Source organism: Rhinopithecus roxellana, chromosome 8 (genome assembly GCF_007565055.1).
Source record: "Rhinopithecus roxellana isolate Shanxi Qingling chromosome 8, ASM756505v1, whole genome shotgun sequence".
In the NCBI taxonomy this organism is placed as follows: Eukaryota; Metazoa; Chordata; class Mammalia; order Primates; family Cercopithecidae; genus Rhinopithecus; species Rhinopithecus roxellana.
In genome coordinates this window covers 7,272,455-7,291,839 of record NC_044556.1, presented here as the reverse complement: position 1 = coordinate 7,291,839, position 19,385 = coordinate 7,272,455, and the positions used below count along the sequence as shown (strand labels likewise).

The 19,385-nt window shown below is 53.2% G+C and overlaps 1 long non-coding RNA gene across 1 annotated transcript; it reads left to right on the top strand.

Annotated features, from left to right (window-relative positions):
- The first annotated feature begins 248 nt into the window (after positions 1-248).
- Positions 249-18,027, top strand: LOC115899037. The gene is made up of 3 exons (XR_004058641.1): positions 249-363; positions 5,932-6,058; positions 17,915-18,027. It is a non-coding gene; the product is annotated as an uncharacterized LOC115899037 (long non-coding RNA).
- The last annotated feature ends 1,358 nt before the right edge of the window (positions 18,028-19,385 follow it).

Genomic DNA, 19,385 nt, shown 5'->3' with positions numbered 1-19,385 from the left:
CAGACGTTGTTGCCGCTACCTTGAGACTGTGCGACCTAACAAGTCCTAGTAATTCTAACCTTCCGCGCATGGCCGGCCCCTGCCTGCTCTAGGGTTCACTCGCCAAGCCATTATTAAGTTTTTGTTGCAGTCAGGACTCTGTGCTGGGGCTGGTGGCAGAGAAGATGAGCTGGACGGTCAAGAGCTGACCTCACATCCTGGGGTTGGGTGTAGACCAGGAAGGGCTTCCTGGAGGCGGGAGCGGAAGGAGGACAGCGAAGCCTGGTGGTTAAGGAGGCCAGCCTGGGCTGAAATCCCAGCTGTATCCAGGCTACTGTGTGCCTCAGTTTCTGGATCCATCAAGCGGGAGCCAAGGGCAGCCAGGTGAGCTACAGGCTGATAGCGCAGTGCAGCGACGAAACCCAGCAACAAAGAAACCGATGACGTCGCCTGAGGGGGCGGGACTTGAGGCCTGGTGGGGGCGAGACTTGGGGGTCTGGGCGTGGGGTTTATAATCTGGAGGCGGAGCCGTGGACTTGGAGGGCGGAGCTTGGAATCTGAAGGGGCGGGGCCTCGTCTGGGTCGAGGTTTGAGGCCTGGAGGGCCGGGGCTTGGGGGAGGTTCCCAGAAGGGGCGGGGCTTGTGTATTGGGTGAGGTCTGAGGCCTGGAAGGCAGAGACTTACGGCCTGGGGGGCGGAGCTTTTGCCAGAAGGGGCGGGGCTTATGAACTGGAGGTGAGAGTGGAGCTTGTGTCTGGGGCCAAGTTTGGGCCTGGAAACGCCGGGCTTGAGGTCTGGAGGGGCGGGTTTTGGAAGCGGAGCGGGTTGGAGGCAAGAGAGATGGCGCTCAGGACGGGAGGGTTCCCTGCCCTGCCCCAGGAGCCTGCGTGGGAGAAGGCGTGAGGAGGGGAAGAAAGTTTATGGTACCCGCACACCGAGAGGCTGGAGCGCGAGAGTAAGCACCGTGTGGGGGACACACTTGATCACGGCAGGGGAGGGGACTGCACCCCAAAGGCAACAGGGAACCCAGGCAGCATTTTATTTTTTCGGATAACAGTTTTACTGTGATAAAACTCGGCACCTGGCCGGGCGCGGTGGCTCACTCTCATAATCCCAGCACTTTGGGAGGCCGAGGTGGGAGGATCACCTGAGGTCAGGAGTTTGAGACCAGCCTGGCCAACACTGAAACCCCATCTCCACTAAAAATACAAAATTAGCCTGGCGTGGTGGCAGGTGTCTGTAATCCCAGCTGCTAGGGAGGCTGAGGCAGGAGAATCGCTTGAGCCCAGGAAGCTGAGGTTGCAGTGAGCCGAGATTGCACCATTGCACTCCAGCCTGGGCAACATAGGGAGACTCTTCAAAAAAACAAGACAAAACAAAAAAAAACTCAGCACCATAATTCCCCCACTTCGTCTAAAATTCAATCTTTTTTTAGCACATGCAAAGTTGTGCAACCTTCGCCTCTAATCCAATTCTGCAACATTCTCATCACCCAGGAAAGCAAGCCCGTCCCACCAGCAGTCACCGCCTCTCCCCACCTCCCCAGCCCCTGGTGGCCACTAGTACACTCTCCATCTCTGAGGATTTGCCTGTTCTGGACTTTTCATGTGAATGGCCCGGGGATGGATTCCAGCTGGGCCTAGAGGAGGAGGGCTCCTGGGAGACCCAGCTGGAGCAGAGACCACAGCCATGGTCAGGAGGGGCCCAGCCCTGCAGGGCTGACTGCTGGGGGAGGTGAAGGGTGGGCCGGGCACTGGGATCTGTCACCCCCTGCGGGGCACTTCGTGGCCACTCCATGGTCCTGATTGAACCCCACGACCCATTCAGTCCTTCTAGCCCTGTTCTGCAGCTCCAGTGGGAGGGAGGGGCCCAGGGTCCTCTGCTAGCTGCCCCAACAGCCTCAAAGCACAGACCGGAAATCGAGGTTCCAAGCTGTCCCCTGGAGCAGGGGTTATGGAGCTGGCAAGATAAGGACTGCCAACCCAGGCCTCAGTTTCCCCATCTAGAGAACAGAGGGCTGGGCCAGATGACCACAGGGCGGGGTCTGGCCTCTACCCTTGACAGTGGCAGCCCCCAGAAACCCAGAGGGCCCAAGCCCCCAGGTTTTCTCTGGGTGCTGCGGCCAACCTGGCTGAGCCTCGTCCAAGCTGTGGACAGCGCTCCCTCCTCAGCCCTATCCCTAGGGTCTCTCTTCTCTCCTGGCTTTGGTCTTCCCTGTCTTCTCCTCCTTTCCCCCCATCACACCCTTTGAATCTCAATTCCCAAGTCTCCTCTCAAAATCACCCCCACTTTTGTCCTCCCCACAACTGCTACCCAAGGCCAAGGCCCCAGACTCCTTGCTGACCTTCCAGCTCCCATTCCCACCTCTGCCTCCTTTCTCCTAGTGAATTAAAACTGATCATGGCCCTCCCCTACTCTAACACCTCCCATGGCTCCCCATTGCCCTCAGCACAAAAACAAAGTGCTCTTGGCTGCCCTGGCACCTAGTTTAGGTTCTAATAATAATAATAATAATAATTTTATTTAGTCTGGGTGCAGTGGCCCACACCTGTAATCTCAATACTTTGGAAGGCTGAGGTGGGAGGATTGCTTGAGCCCAGGAGTTCAAGGCTCAGGGCTCCCAGCCTCTAAGTCTCCCCCTCAAACCCTGCCCTCCTCTCAATTTCTCCGGCCCCAGCTGCTTCTGGATGCAGGGTCTATGCACCTGCTCCCCCTTCCAGCGGGGCCTCCCCAACATCCTCTGCACCTGGTTTCTCCTCTGCACCCTTCAGCCACGGATCTGGGAGCACTTCTGCAGGTGCTCCCTAGGAGCTCAGGCCACGTCACAGCCCACATGACCATCTGTGAACGTTTCTCGCCCTGGGTTACTTATCTGCCACACTCGAAGGTGGGCTGAGCTCAGCTGTCTCCTCCTTTGTCCTAGTTTGTGACCTCACACATAACAGATTGAATGAATGAATGAATGAATGAAAGCACACAGACAGCCCCATCTGGCCATCCTCAGGGCTCCCTGGCCTGCTGCCTTTCTCCCTTGCCCAGCCTGACTTGTGTGTAGGAAGTGTGGGAGGTCCCATAGGCCAAGTCACTTCCCTCCCGGGTGGCACCGAGCCCCGCCCAGCCCTGCCAGGCCCCCCCGCTGACCGCTGCCTGCCCCCGGCCGCCTGCCAGGAACAGCTTGTCTTCTGAGCTGCTGCTCTCAATCCTGTTTTTGTGGTTTCCTCTCTGCCAATCCCGCCCTCTTCCAGTCTCTTCTTGTAGAGTGGCAGGAAAATTCTGGAGCTGGAGAAACTGGGAGCCTTTCACAGGCTGTGACCAAGGCCACCCCCAGCCTCCAGAGCCAGGTGTGCCCCTCTGTGAAGGGAACCACCAGCTCTGGCTCACAGGTGCCCGGGCCAGGGTTCGCACACGTGTCCCACCGGGTCACGGGCGGGAGCAAACTGAATCCTTCATGGCAAAATCACCTCTACATTGCAGCAGTGACTCAGGGATCCTTTGAAAAGACAGCAGCACACACACAGATTGTTGGAGAAACCAGGTGTGGGGTGCGGACTGTGCGGAAACCCTGTGACCTTCACAATTTCTTTGAAACCCCAAAGCTGTTCTTTAAAAAAAATACGTATTTGGCCAGGCGTGGTGGCTCATGCTTGTAATCTCAGCACTTTGGAAGGCCGAGGAGGGCAGATACCTGAGGTCAGGGGTTCGAGACTAGCTTGGCTAACGTGGTGAAAACCTGTCTCTACTAAAAGTAAAAAAATTAGCCGGGCGTGGTGTTGGGCACCTGTAATCCCAGCTACTCAGGAGGCTGAGGCAGGAGAATCGCTTGAACCTGGGAGGCGGAGGTTGCAGTGAACTGAGATTGCACCACTGCACCCCAGCCTAGGTGACAAGAACAAGACTCTGGCAAAAAACAAACAAACAAACAAAAAACTTTTTTTTTCCCCGTGCCAATAGCGCTCCTGCAAACATGGTGAACGTTCCGAAAATCCAGGTTCTTTTTTTTCTTTTTTTGAGACAGTCTCACTCTGTCGCCCAGGCTGGAGTGCAGTGGCGTGACCTTGGCTCACTGCAAACTCTGCCTCCTGGGTTCACGCCATCCTCCTGGGGCTACAGGCGCCTGCCACCACGCCCAGCTAATTTTTTGTATTTTCGGTAGAGACGGGGTTTCACCGTGTTAGCCAGGATGGTCTCGATCTCCTGACCTCGTGATCCGCCTGCCTCGGCCTCCCAAAGTGCTGGAATTACAGGCGTGAGCCACCGCGCCCGACCAAACCCAGGTTCTTTTTGAGACGGTGTCTCCCTCTGTTTTCCCAGGCTGGAGTGCAGTGGTGCAGTCTCGGCTCACTACGACCTCCACCTCCTGGGTTCAAGCAATTCACCTGTCTCAGCTTCCTGAGTGGTTGGGATTACAGGCACGGACCATCACACCCAGCTAACTGTGTGTGTGTGTGTGTGTGTGTGTGTGTGTGTGTGTGTGTGTGAGTTTATTTTTGTTTTTGTTTTTAGCAGAGACGGGGCTTCACCATGTTGGCCAGGCTGGTCTCGAACTCCTGATCTCAGGTGATCCACCCGCCTCGGCCTCCCAAAGTGCTGGGATTACAGGTGTGAGCCACCACACCTGGACAGATAATAATAATAATAATTTCATTTAGGCTGGATGCAGTGGCTCATGCCTGTAATCCCAACAGTTTGGGAGGCTGACGTGGGAGGATTGCTTGAGCCCAGGAGTTCAAGACCACACTGGACAACATAATGAGACCCTATCTCTATAAAAAATATGAAAATTAGCCAGGCGTGGTGGCGCATGCCTGTAGTTCCAGCTACTTGGGAGGCTGAGGCAGGAGGATCCCTTGAGCCCAGGAATTTGAGGCTACTGTGAGTTATGATCACATCTGCCCTCCAGCCTGGGCAACAAAGTAAGACCCAGTCTCAATTAATAATAATGGCCGGGCACAGTGGCTTATGCCTGTAATTCCAACACTTTGGGAGGCTGAGACCAGTGGATCGCTTGAGGCTAGGAGTCTGACACCAGTCTGGGCAACATAGTGAGACCTCCGTCTCTATTGTAAAAGACAATAAAGTAATAATAACAATGAATTAAAGAGTCAACAGGATCAAGTCTGTATAGGGTCTGGAACACAATAAGTGCTCAATAAATGTGTTGAGGATCGGCCAGGCGCGGTGGCTCACGCCTGTAATCCCAGCACTTTCGGAGGCTGAGGCGGGCGGATCACGAGGTCAGGAGTTTGAGACCAGCCTGACCGACAGGGTGAAACCCTGTTTCTATTAAAAACTACAAAAATGGCCGGGCGCGGTGGCTCAAGCCTGTAATCCCAGCACTTTGGGAGGCCGAGGCGGGCGGATCACAAGGTCAGGAGGTCGAGACCATCCTGGCTAACACAGTGAAACCCCGTCTCCACTTAAAAAATACAAAAAATTAGCCGGGCGAGATGGCGGCGCCTGTAGTCCCAGCTACTCGGGAGGCTGAGGCAGGAGAATGGCGTGGACCCGGGAGGCGGAGCTTGCAGTGAGCTGAGATCCGGCCACTGCACTCCAGCCTGGGCGACAGAGCGAGACTCCGTCTCAAAAAAAAAAAAAAAAACTACAAAAATTAGGCGGGCATGGTGGCTCACGCCTGTAATCCCAGCTCTTGGGAGGCTGAGGCAGAAGAATCACTTGAACTCAGGAGATGGAGGCGGCAGTGAGCCGAGATTGTGCCACCGCACTCCAGTCTGGGTGACAGAGCGAGATTCTGTGTCAAAACAAAAACAAAATGTGTTGAGGATTGATTTATTGCCCCAGGGCGGGGAGGAGGCCAGCAGGATGTCTCTCCTCCCTCTGCAGAGTGGAAGGACTCACACAGATTTTATTTCCTGCCATTGTCACTAACCACAGGGATCCCTCCTGCTGAATCAGCCCCTTTCATTCTGGCCTTTAATTGTCCTCTTGCCAAAGGCAACTCTGTGGCCTGTCCTGGTCTCTGACTCACCCTGAAGAATGAGAAACCTGTTTAAAGTGAAGTGTGATGGAATCAAGTCAGACGTGAGGAAGGACCTACCTCCTTGGTCAAAGCTGGGTTGGGGTAAGCTTGCGGGAGAGAGGAAGGGAGGGAGGGTGGAAGGGGCTGGCTCCCTGTGTCGGGGATGCCTGGGTGAGCTGGGGGGCCTGCTGACACAAGTGTTCCCATCCGGGGTTTGGGTGGCCCGATAGAAGCTGGCACCCCTGGGTTGGAACCTCACTGACTCCCCAGTGGCACCTGCCTTATTCACTCCATTTCTAGTTGTGTTCGTTGCTTCTATCAAGCAAACATTTCACTCCCTGCCACGCAGGGTTTGGGGTCTGTGGGCAGCCTTGGGAAGATGCCCTGGGGTACATTCATCCCACCACCCCAAGAGAGACTCAGTTTCCCCGTATGAAGTGTGAGGGCAACAGCTCCAGCGCTCCCAGGCTCAGTTTCCCTTTTTTGAGATGAGGACTCATTCTGTCACCCAGGCTGGAGTGCAGTGGTGCTGTCATGGCTCACTGCAGCCTTAACCTCCCATGTTCAAATCATCCTCCCACCTCAATCTCCTGAGTAGCTGTGACCTCAAGTGTGCGCCACCACACCCAGCTAATTTTTGTCATTTTTTGTAGAGATGGGGTTTCACTATGTTGCACAGGCTGGTCTGGAGTCCGTGGGCTCAAGTGATCCTCCTGCCTTGACCTCCCAAAGTGCTGAGATGACAGGTGTGAACCACCATGCCCTGCCTCAGTTTCCCTTTTGTGAGCACCTTTTGTGAAATGGCAGAAGGTACAGACACCAACAAAGAGGGCTTGTCGGCCAGGTGCGGTGGCTCACGCCTGTAATCCCATAACTTTGGGAGGCCGAGATGGGTGGATCATGAGGTCAGAAGTTCAAGATCAGCCTGGCCAAGATGGTGAAACCCCATCTCTACCAAAAATATAAAAAATTAGCCAGGCGTGGTGGTGGGTGCCTGTAATCCCAGCTACTCGGGAAGCTGACAAAGAGAATTACTTGAACCCGGGAGGCGGAGGTTGCAGTGAGCCAAGATCGCGCCGCTGCACTCCAGCCTGGGGGACAGAGTGAAACTCTGTCTCCAAAAAAAAAAAAAAAGGCCGGGCGCGGTGGCTCAAGCCTGTAATCCCAGCACTTTGGGAGGCCAAGACGGGCGGATCACGAGGTCAGGAGATCGAGACCATCCTGGCTAACATGGTGAAACCCCGTATCTACTAAAAACTACAAAAAACTAGCCGGGCGAGGTGGCGGACGCCTGTAGTCCCAGCTACTGGGAGGCTGAGGCAGGAAAATGACGTAAACCCAGGAGGCGGAGCTTGCAGTGAGCTGAGATCCGGCCACTGCACTCCAGCCCGGGCGACAGAGCGAGACTCCGTCTCAAAAAAAAAAAAAAAAAAAAAAGGGGGGCGTGTCTGGGCCAGGCACGGTGGCTCACACCTGTAATCCCAGCACTTTAAGGGGCTGATGTGGGTGGATTCAGTGAGCCCAGGAGTAAAGGGGGTTGGTCAACCCCCACAGCCTTGGTTTGGGGGGCCACAGAGGCCTCAGGTTCCCAAATCCCCTTCCATAGACGTGTGGAGAGTGCCCAGCTTGGAGTCAGTGAGTCCCTGCCACCCCTCAGCCGTCAGAAACACAGACAGGGTTGAGAGCTGTGTTGCAGCATTTTATCTGCATGGTAGAAGTGTCACCTGGCCAGGCGCGGTGGCTCACGCCTATAATCCCAGCACTTTGGGAGGCCGAGGAGGGTGGATCACTTGTCAGGAGTTTGAGACCAGCCTGGCCAACGTGGTGAAACCCATTTCTACTAAAACTGCAAAAATTAGCCTGACGTGGTGGTACACACTTGTAGTCCCAGCTACTTGGGAGGCTGGGGAAGGAGAATTGCTTGAACCCTAGGAGTTTAAGCAATTAGGAGGTAGAGGTTGCAGTGAGCTGAGATCACGCCACTGCACTCCAGCCTGGGAGACAGGGAAAGACTCCGCCTCAAAAACAAAAACCAAACCCAAACAAAAGTGTGTCTCCTTGCAAGGAGGCTACATGATGATGTGGGTTCCAGCCCCGGCCACTCTGTACAGGGCTTCATTGGCCAACTTGACTCACCCCTGCAGAGCCCCTGATCCTTCACCCAGCAGTCCTGCCCTCCCAGGAATGACTTCATCCCTTCCCTGTGGGCCTAGGGCCAGGCAGGCAACATTGAGAAACCCTCACAGCCACCACTTCCAGCCAGGACACAGGGGAGGCAGGCAGGGCCCTTGCCTGGGCACGAAATGTAGGCGGGGGGTCAGCAGCAGCATCGTTCCTCAAGATAATAATAGTCAAGCTCGGTGGCTCATGCCTGTGATCCCAGCACTTTCGGAGGTCAAGGCCAGAGGATTGCTTGAGCCCAGGAGTTTGAGACCAGCTCCAGCAATGTAGTGAGGCCCCGTCTCTACAAAAAATAAAAAATTATCCGGGTGTTGCCGGGCGCAGTGGCTCACGCCTGTAATCCCAGCACTTTGGGAGGCCGAGGCAGGCAGATCAGGAGGTCAGGAGATCGAGACCATCCTGACCAACATGGTGAAACCCCATCTCTACTAAAAATACAAAAAAACTGGCCAGGCGTGGTGGCGGGCGCCTGTAGTCCCAGCTACTCAGCAGGCTGAGGCAGGAGAATGGCGTGAACCCGGGAGGCGGAACTTGCCATGAGCTGAGATCGCGCCACTGCACTCCCGCCTGGGCGACAGAGCAAGACTCTGTCAAAAAAAAAAAAAAATTGGCCGGGCGCGGTGGCTCAAGCCTGTAATCCCAGCACTTTGGGAGGCCGAGACGGGCGGATCACGAGGTCAGGAGATCGAGACCATCCTGGCTAACACGGTGAAACCCCGTCTCTACTAAAAATACAAAAAAACTAGCCGGGCGAGGTGGCGGGCGCCTGTAGTCCCAGCTACTCAGGAGGCTGAGGCAGGAGAATGGCGTGAACCCAGGAGGCGGAGCTTGCAGTGAGCTGAGATCTGGCCACTGCACTCCAGCCTGGGTGACAGAGCGAGACTCCGTCTCAAAAAAAAAAAAAAATAGCCGGGTGTGGTCATGCGTGCCTGTGGTCCCAGCTACATAGGAGGCTGAGGTGAGGGAGGAAGAGTCATTGAGCCCAGGAGTTTGAGGCTGCAGTGAGCTGTGATCATGCCACTGCACTCTGGATCACGTTTCAAAAAATATATATATTTTGTAATTGAATTTTTTGCTGTAATGATTGCAAACACATGCAGTTGTAAGAAATAGCACTGTGCCTAGTTTCCTCCCAATGGTAACATTTTGTAACAGTCTATTACAATGTCATAACCAGGCTGTTGGCATTGATACATTTCACCCACTTTATTCATACCTGGCCTCTCTCTCTCTCTCTCTCTCTCTCTGTTTTTCTTTCTTTTCTTTGTTTCTTGATGGAGTCTTGCTCTCTCGCCAGGCTGTAGTGCAGTGGCGTGATCTCGACTCACTCCAACCTCCGCCTCCCGGGTTCAAGCAATTTTCCTGCCTCAGCCTCCCAAGTAGCTGGGATTACCAGGGCCCACCACCACGCCCGGCTAATTTTTGTATTTTTAGTAGAGATGCGGGTTTCTCCATGTTGGCCAGGTTGATCTCGAACTCCTGACTTCAGGTGATCCACCTGCTTCAGCCTCCCAAAGTGCTGGGATGACAGGTGTGAGCCCCTGTGCCCGGCCAGACCTGGCCATCTTCACTTGTGCCCCTGTGTGTATGTGTCTGGTGTGTGTGTCTGTCTGGTGTGTGCCTGTCTGGTGTGTGTGCGTGTCTGGTGTGTGTGTCTGGTGCGTGTGTGTCTGGTGTATGTGTCTGGTACATGTGTGTGTCTGGTTGTGTGTGTGTCTGGTGTGTGTGTGTCTGGTGTGTGTGCTTGTGCAGGGCACTGGTGATATAATTTAGTAACAGTCCGTTTACCCTTTGTTCTTGGAAATAAAAGTGCATCAGACTGAACCCTGCAACCCAGGAGGCTGAGTGGGCGGTGATCTCCGGCTGTGCCTCCTAATCCGGACTCTGGACCCTCCATGTGAGCCCGGGCTTCCCTCCGCCCCGGGCCTCACCATGGCCATCTGTAAAATGGGGTGTGGGGGGGTGAGTGTACCAGGAGACGGCCTCCTCCTGTCTTCTTTTTTTTTTTTTGTCTTAGATGGAGTCGTGCTCTGTCACCCAGGCTAGAGTGCAATGGTGCCATCTCGGCTCACTGCGAACTCTGCCTCCCAGGTTCAAGGGATTCTCCTGCCTCAGCCTCCCCAGTAGCTAGGATTACAGGCATGAGCCACCATGCCCGGCTAATTTTTTTGTATTTTTAGTAGAGACGGGGTTTCACCACGTTGGTCAGGCTGGTCTCGAACTCCTGACCTCAGGTGATCCGCCCGCCCCGGCTTCCCAAAGTGCTGGGGTTACAGGCGTGAGCCACCGCGCCTGACCTCTTTCACTCTCTTCATCCTTTCCTCTCTCCCTTCCTCCTGCCCTCCTATCATAAAAGAAGTGACATATATTTGGTATACTGTGTGTCAGGAACCGTCTTAGTTTCAGAATGAAAATATAGGCACCGGGTGCAGTGGCTCACACTTGTAATCCCAGCTCTTTGGGAGGCTGCAGTGGGCGGATCACTTGAGGTCAAGAGTTCAAGACCAGCCTGGCCAATGTGGTGAAACCCCTGTCTCTACTAAAAATACAAAAACAAACAAACAAAAATTAGCCGGGCGTGGTGGCAGGTGCCTGTAATTCCAGTTACTCAGGAGGCTGAGGCAGGAGAATCACTCGAACCCGGGAGGCGACGGTTGCAGTGAGCCGAGATCCAAGATTGCGCCACTGCACTCCAGCCTGGGCGACGGAGTGACAGTCTGTCTCAAAAAAAAAAAAAAGAAAAGAAAAAAGAAAAACAAAAAAAGAGGTTTATGAGTCTCACATCAGAGATCCTGTAATCAATTCTTTTTTTTTTTTTTTTTTGAGACGGAGTCTCACTCTGTCACCCAGGCTGGAGTGCAGTGGCTGGATCTCAGCTCACTTCAAGCTCCGCCTCCCGGGTTTACGCCATTCTCCTGCCTCAGCCTCCCGAGTAGCTGGGATTACAGGTGCCCGCCACCTCGCCCGGCTAATTTTTTGTATTTTTAGTAGAGACGGGGTTTCGCCGTGTTAGCCAGGATGGTCTCAATCTCCTGACCTCGTGATCCGCTCGCCTCGGCCTCCCAAAGTTCTGGGATTACAGGTGTGAGCCACAGTTCCCAGCCTTTTTTTTTTTTTTTTGTATTTTTAGTAGAGATGGGGTTTTGCCATGGTGGCCAGGTTAGTCTCGAACTCCTGACCTCAGGTGATCCGCCTGCCTTGGCCTCCCAACAAGGAGGCTTCTTCAGACACGTCCAACCCCTCTGTGCTATCTGGCTTCTCTCTGTTTTCATGGCTGGCATGTTCCACCCTTCATGGCTTTTCACGCACAGTGAGGTGGTCACATCTCTTTTTTTTTTGAGACGGAGTCTTGCTCTTGTCACCCAGGTTGCAGTGCAGTGGCACAATCTCGGCTCACTGCAACCTCTGACTCCCGGGTTCAAGCCATTGTCCTGCCTCAGCCTCCCGAGTTGCTGGGATTATAGGCGTGCATCACCGCGCCCGGCTCATTTTTCTTTTTGTTTTGGTGGACCTCAGGTGATCCACCTGCCTCAGCTTCCCAGCCTGCTGGGATTATAGGCGTGAGCCACCATGCCCAGCAGTCACATCTCTTGCATGACACATGGCTTCCGTAAGCACAAGTGACCCCGGAGAAAGGAAGCAGGAACTTTGAGGCCAGGGACTGGCACAGTCACTTCCATCATCTTCTCTTGGTCAAAGCCAGCTCAGATTCAAGGAGCTGGAAGAATGAACTCAGCCTCCTGATGGGAGGGAAGAAACCAATGGCTGCCGTCTTGGAAGCAAGCTACCGCCGGGTGTGTTGAGGCAGTGTCATTTAGACCTCAGGTGGGAGATGTCCACCTGGGATCTGGTTTACCTGCACACACCTCACTCTCCTGTAAGGACTTAACACCGGGGGCTCACGCCCATAATCCCAACACTTTGGGAGGCCAAGGTGGGAGGATCACTTGAGCTCAGGAGTTTGAGGCCAGCCTGGGCAACATGGTGAAGCCCCATCTCTACAAAAAAATTTTAAAAAATTAGCTGGGCGTGGTGGTACGCACCTGTAATCCCAGCTACTTGGGAGGCTGAGGCAGATTAATCACTTGAACCCAGGAGGCGGAGGTTGCAGTGAGCCGAGATCGTGCTGCTGCACTTCAGTCTGGGTGACAGGGTGAGAGTCCATCTCAAAACAAAAGAAGGCAGATTTGCATTATGGATATTTTATTTACCACTACAACAAAGAATGAAGTATAAGCCACCCACAGGTTGATTTCCAGCTCTGCTGCTGGGAGGCTGTGGCTCTGCCCACATCTCTTCACTCCTGGCTCACAGCTATCATCTCCAATGCAGCACACAGGACAGGTCTCTGGAGGATCTTGCCCTGGCCATTAAATGCTACAGGCCAGAAGAGTCACACCCCTTCTGGGTAGAACTGTTTAGGTGACACAGCTGTGAGGAACTGGGCACACAGCCCTTCATTGCCAATGAGAGTACCTGAAATGCACAAGGAAGAGCCTCACTGCTTGCCCTAGCCTGGGGCTGGGCCAGGTGGCCAGGACATGGCTGTCCCCAGGCATCCGCCACCATTGGCTTTTCCCTGCAGCCAGGGAGAGGGGCTGGTGGGCAGGGCTTGCAGAGAAGGGGACTCAGGGCCAGCACTTGAAGGGCGAGGAGAGCCCAGTGAGACAGAGAGGTTGACATGCCCCCTTCTGTCCTGGCCACAATTCAATCCAAAGGTCTCTGCTTTATTTCCTCCTGAGGCTTGGCTTATCTTATCTTACCTTCTCTTATCTCATGAGAAAGTCTCCCTCTTTCACCCAGGATGGGGTGCAGTAGGCGATCTTGGCTTGCTGCAGCCTCTCCCTCCCAGGTTCAAGCGATTCTCCTGGCTCGGCTTCTTGAGTAACTGGAATTACAGGTGCGTGCCACCACACCCATCTAATTTTTTTTTTTTTTAGATGGAGTCTCCCTCTGTTGCCCGGGCTGGAGTGCAGTGGTGTGATCTCAGCTCATTGCAAGCTCCACCTCCCGGGTTCATGCCATTCTCCTGCCTCAGCCTCCCGAGTAGCTGGGACTACAGGTGCCCGTCACCATGCCTGGCTAATTTTTTGTATTTTTTTTTTTTTTGAGGCGGAGTCTCGCTCTGTCGCCTGGGCTGGAGTGCAGTGGCCTGATCTCAGCTCACTGCAAGCTCCGCCTCCCGGGTTTCTGCCATTCTCCTACCTCAGCCTCCGGAGTAGCTGGGACTACAGGCGCCCGCCACCTCGCCCGGCTAGTTTTTTGTATTTTTTTTTTTTTTTTTTGAGACGGAGTCTCGCTCTGTTGCCCAGGCTGGAGTGCAGTGGCTGGATCTCAGCTCACTGCAAGCTCCGCCTCCCGGGTTCACGCCATTCTCCTGCCTCAGCCTCCCGAGTAGCTGGGACTACAGGCTCCCGCCACCTCGCCCGGCTAGTTTTTTGTATTTTTTTTTTAGTAGAGATGGGGTTTCACCGTGTTATCCAGGATGGTCTCGATCTCCTGACCTCGTGATCCGCCCGTCTCGGCCTCCCAAAGTGCTGGGATTACAGGCTTGAGCCACCGCGCCCAACATTTTTTGTATTTTTTTAGTATTTTTTAGTTTCACCATGTTAGCTGGGGTGGTCTTGATCTCCTGACCTCGTGATCCACCCGCCTCGGCCTCCCAAAGTGCTGGGATTACAGGCGTGAGCCACCGCGCCCAGCCTTAATTTTATATTTTTAGTAGAGATGGGGTTTTGCCATGTTGGCCAGGCTGGTCTCAAACTCCTGAACTCAGGTGATCCACCTGCCTCAGTCTCCCAAAATGCTGGGATTGCAGGTGGGAGCCACTGCACCCGGTTCCTAAGGTGGCATATTTTGACATGGCATATTCTAATCTCCTTCAGTTACTCCCTCTAAATTTTTTGTGAACTCTTTAAACATTTTCGTCCACATCAGGCCTTTCTGGTGTGCATAATATACCTGAATGAAAGTCCTAGCATTGGCTGCCACGGTGGTTCATGCCTGCAATCCCAGCATTTTGGGAGACTGAGGCAGGAGGATCACCTGAGGTGAGGAGTTTGAGACTAGCCTGGTCAACATGGTGAAACCGTGTCTTGACTAAAAATACAAAAATTAGCCGGGTGTAGTGGTGGGCACCTGGAATCCCAGCTACTCAGGAAGCTGAGGCAGGAGAATCGCTTGAACCCGGGAGAAAAAAGTTACGGTGAGCCGAGATCACACCACTGCACTCCAGCCTGGGCAACTGAGCGAGACTCTTTAAAAAAAAAAATTAGGCATGGTGGTGCGCGCCTGTGGTCCCAGCTACTCAGGAGGCTGAGGCAGGAGGATCGCTTGAGCCCAGGAGGTGGAGGCTGCGGTGAGCTGTGACTGCACCACGGCACTCTAGCCCTGGAAGACAGAGCGAGACTGTCTCAGAAAAAAAGAAAAAAGAAAGCAAGCCAGCCAGCCAGTCTGAGCGTCCTGGAGCCAGAGGAGAGGAAAGTGGGCCGTGGGAGGGAAGAAAATGACATCACACCCTCCTGGCCAAGGATAGTTTTATTATATGAATTGCACACGTCTCTAGAAATGAATGGAAATCCAGCCATCAGCTTGGTGACTGGCGCCCTCTAGAGGCCACCACCGCATAGACAGGGCTGGGATTGCTTCCAGAAACCCGCGGAAAAACTCAAAAACGCTCAAAACACACTGCCAGGGACTGGGGCAGGTGTTGGCTCAATAGCCAGCAAAAAAAATAAAATAAAATGAAATGAAATAACTAAATAAAATAGCAGTAACAAAGGACAAAAAGGCTCAGCAAGCCTCCCTTGCCACCCCTGCGGCTGAGGTGGACTCATGTTTCTGCCCTTACAGATAATCTCCATCTGTAATATGTTTAGGTCTAGTGAGAGGCATGGTTTACTTACAGCAAATGCACAAATCTTTTTTTTTTTTTTTTTTTGGGAGACGGAGTCTCGCTCTGTCGCCCAGGCTGGAGTGCAGTGGCCGGATCTCAGCTCACTGCAAGCTCTGCCTCCCAAGTTTATGCCATTCTCCTGCCTCAGCCTCCCGAGTAGCTGGGACTACAGGCGCCCGCCACCCCGCCCGGCTAGTTTTTTGTGTTTTATTAGTAGAGACGGGGTTTCACCGTGTTAGCCAGGATGGTCTCGATCTCCTGACCTCGTGATCCGCCCGTCTCGGCCTCCCAAAGTGCTGGGATTACAGGCTTGAGCCACCGCACCCAGACGCAAATGCACAAATCTTAAGTGTAGTTTGGTTAATTTAGGCAAATACATGAACCTGTTTCACTCACACCCCTCTCAAAATCACGTGGGCCGGGTATGGTGGCTCACACCTGTAATTCCAGTATTTTGGGAGGCCGAGGCTGGCAGATCAGGAGGTCAGGAGTTCGACACCAGCCTAGCCAACCTGGAAAACCGCCCCCCTCTCTATTAAAAATACAAAACTTAGGCTGGGCATGGTGACTCACCCCTGTAATCCCAGCACTTTGGGAGGCCGAGGCTGGCGGATCACAAGGTCAGGAGATCGAGACCATCCTGGATAACACGGTGAAACCCCGTCTCTATGAAAAAAAACAAAAAATTAGCCGGGCATGGTGGCAGGTGCCTGTGGTCCCAGCTACTTGGAAGGCTGAGGCAGGAGAACGGCGTGAACCCAAGAGGCAGAGCTTACAGTGAGCCGAGATCGCGCCACTGCACTCCAGCCTGGGCGATAGAGCAAGACTCTGTCTCACAAAAAAACAAAACAAAACAAACAAAATCTCCACATGGCCAGGTGGCTCACACCCGTCATCCCAGCATTTTGGGAGTCCTAGTGGGAGGATTGCTTGAGCCTAGGAGTTCAGGAGCAGCCTGGGCGACAAAGTGAGACCCCATCTGTGTGTGTGTGTGTGTGTGTGTTAGACAGGGCCTCACTTTGTCGCCCAGGCTGCAGTGCAGTGGCACAATCTCAGCCTCCCCATCTGTAGCCATCCTCCCACTTCAGCCTCCCAAAAGCTGGGACTACAGGCACGCACCACCACACCTAGTTAATTTTGTATTTTTTTGTGGAGACAGGGTTTCACTATGTTGGCCAGGCTGGTCTTGAACTCCTGAACTCAAGTAATCTGCCTGCCTCAGCTTCTCAAAGTGCTGGGATTATAGGCATGAGCCACCATGGCTGGCCTCCATCTCTTTAAAAAAAAAAAAAAAAAAAAAAAACTTGAACATCTCAGCATTCTGTAAAGTTCACCATTTCCTCAGACAATCTACTGTTTTGTTAATTTCTGTCACCGTGGCAGGTGTGCCTGTTCTGGAACCTCTTCTAGAAGGGACTGCACACATGTCCTCTTTAGGGTCTGGCTGGAAATATGTCACTTTGCAAATGTATGAGATGAGAGATAAGAAAGTTGACATTTAGAGGCTGGCTGTGATGACTCCTGCCTGTAATCCCAGCACTTCGGGAGGCTGAGGCGGGCGGATCACAAGGTCAGGAGATCGAGACCATGGTGAAACCCTGTCTCTACTAAAAATACAAAAAATTAGCCGGTCGCAATGGTGGGCGCCTGTAGTCCCAGCCACTCAGGAGGCTGAGGCAGGAGAATGGCGTGAACCCGGGAGGCGGAGCTTTCAATGAGCCAAGATCGCGCCACTGCCCTCCAGCCCGGGCGACAGAGCGAGACTCCGTCTCAAAAAAAAAAAAAAAAAAAAAAAAAAATTAAAGTAAAAATTGGCCGGGTGTGGTGGTTCACGCCTGTAATCCCAGCACTTTGAGAGGCTGAAGTGGGTGGATCACTTGAGGTCAGGAGTTCGAGACCAGTCTGGCCAACATGGCAAAACTCCATCTCTACTGAAAATACATAAATTAGCCCAACATGGTGGCAGGTACCTGTAGTGCCAGCTACTCGCGAGCCTGAGGCAGGAGAATTATTTGAACCCCAGGAGGCCGAGGTTGCAGTGAGCTGAGACTGTGTCACTGCACTCCAGCCTGGGAAACAGAGCCAGACTCTGCCTCAAAATAATAATAATAATAGTAATAAAGTAAAAAGAATGATCTTGTAAATTATAACTCAAAACAATTGTAGCTGGATGGTCGTGGTGGCTCACGCCTATAATCCTAGCACTTTGGGAGACCGAAGTGGGCAGATCACCTGAGGTAAGGAGATTAAGACCATCCTGGCCCATACAGGCAAACCCTGTCTCTACTAAAAATACGGGCCAGGCACGGTGGCTCATGCCTGTAATCCCAGCACTTTGGGAGGCTGTGGCGGGTGGATCACGAGGTCAGGATGGATTGAGACCATCCTGGCTAACACGGTGAAACCACATCTCTACTAAAAATACAAAAAATTAGTCGGATGTGGTGGCGGGCAAGTCCCAGCTACTCAGGAGGCTGAGGCAAGAGAATGGCGTCAACCCAGGAGGCAGAGCTTGCAGTGAGCCGAGATCGCACCACTGCACTCCAGCCTGGGCGACAGAGCGAGACTCTGTCTCAAAAACAAAACAAAACAAAACAAAATTAGCCTTAGCCAGGTGTGGTGGCGGGTACCTGTAATCGCAGCTACTCAAGAGGCTGAGGCAGGAGAATTGCTTGAACCAGGAGACTGAGGTTGCAGTGAGCCAAGATCACGTCACTGCACTACAGCCTGGGCGATAGAGGGAGACTCTAAAAATAAAAAATAAAAAATAAATAAAAAATAATTGTAACTACCTCAACCACCCAACCATGGAGAATTGAAAATAGCGTTATCACTTGGGTTTTTTTAATACCCTATTTTCTTTTTCTTTTTTTTTGAGACAGGATCTTGCTCTGTTGCCCAGGCTGGAGTGCAGCGGTGGAATCATAGCTCATCAAAAGCTCAACCTTCCAGGCTCAAGTGACGCTTCTCCTGTCTCCGCCTCTTGAGTAGCTGGGACAACAGGTACATACCACCACACCTAGTTTTTTTTTTTTTTGATATGGACTCTCGCTCTGTTGTCCAGGCTGGAGTGTAGTGGTGCAATCTCGGCTCACTGCAAGCTCCACCTCCCGGCCATTCTCCTGTCTCAGCCTCCTGAGTACCTGGGACTTCAGGCACGTACCACCACACCAGACTAATTTTTTGTATTTTTAGTAGAGATGGAGTTTCACCATGTTAGCCAGGCTGGTCTCGATCTCCTGACCTCATGATCCGCCTGCCTGGGCCTCCCAAAGTGCTGAGATTACAGGCATGAGCCACCGTACCCGGACTTTTTTTTTTTTTTTTTTTTTTTGAGACAGAGTTTTGTTCTTGTTGCCAGGCTGGAGTGCAGTGGCACGGTCTTGGCTCACTGCAACCTCTGCTTCCCGGGTTCAAGTGATTCTCTTGCCTCAGCCTCCCAAGTAGCTGGGATTACAGGTGCCGGCCACCACGCCTGGCTAATTTTCGTATCTTTTTTTTTTTTCTTTTTTTTTTGAGACAGAGTCTTGCTCTGTCACCCAGGCTGTAGTGCCGTGGCACCATCTCGCTCATTGCAAGCTCCGCCTCCCGGGTTCACGCCATTTTCCTGCCTCAGCCTCCCTAGTAGCTGGGACTACAGGCGCCTGCCACCACACCCGGCTAATTTTGTGTATTTTCTTTCTTTCTATCTTTCTTTTTTTTTTTTTTTTTTTTTTTTTGAGGTGGAGTCTCACTCTGTTGCCCAGGCTGGAGTGCAGTGGCCGGATCTCAGCTCACTGCAAGCTCCGCCTCCCGGGTTTACCCCATTCTCCTGCCTCAGCCTCCCGAGTAGCTGGGACTATAGGCGCCCGCCACCTCGCCCGGCTAGTTTTTTGTATTTTTTAGTAGAGAGGGGGTTTCATCGTGTTAGCCAGGATGGTCTCGATCTCCTGACCTTGTGATCCACCTGCCTCAGCCTCCCAAAGTGCTGGGATTACAGTCGTGAACCACCGCGCCTGCCTGGCTAATTTTTGTATTTTTTATACAGATAGGGTTTTGCCATGTTGCCCAGGCTGGTCTCGAACTCCTGACCTCAGGTGATGCACCCGCCTCGGCCTCCTGAAGTGTTGGGATTACAGGCGTGAGCCATTGCGCCCAGCCTGGTTCCTCAATCTTTGTGGCACTTGTCTACCTTGACGTTATGTATATAGTAAGCGTTTTGGGGAAGTCCCAGCTCCGTCCACACTGACCTGGAGAGGATGCCGGGCGTCTGCTGAGTGTGAGAGAACGTGGCCTGCACCCCGCCCGCTCATCCGCAGCTTCCCGGCCTCAGGCTATGTCTCTGTACAGTGGAGCCCGTGCCACCGGGCGGAC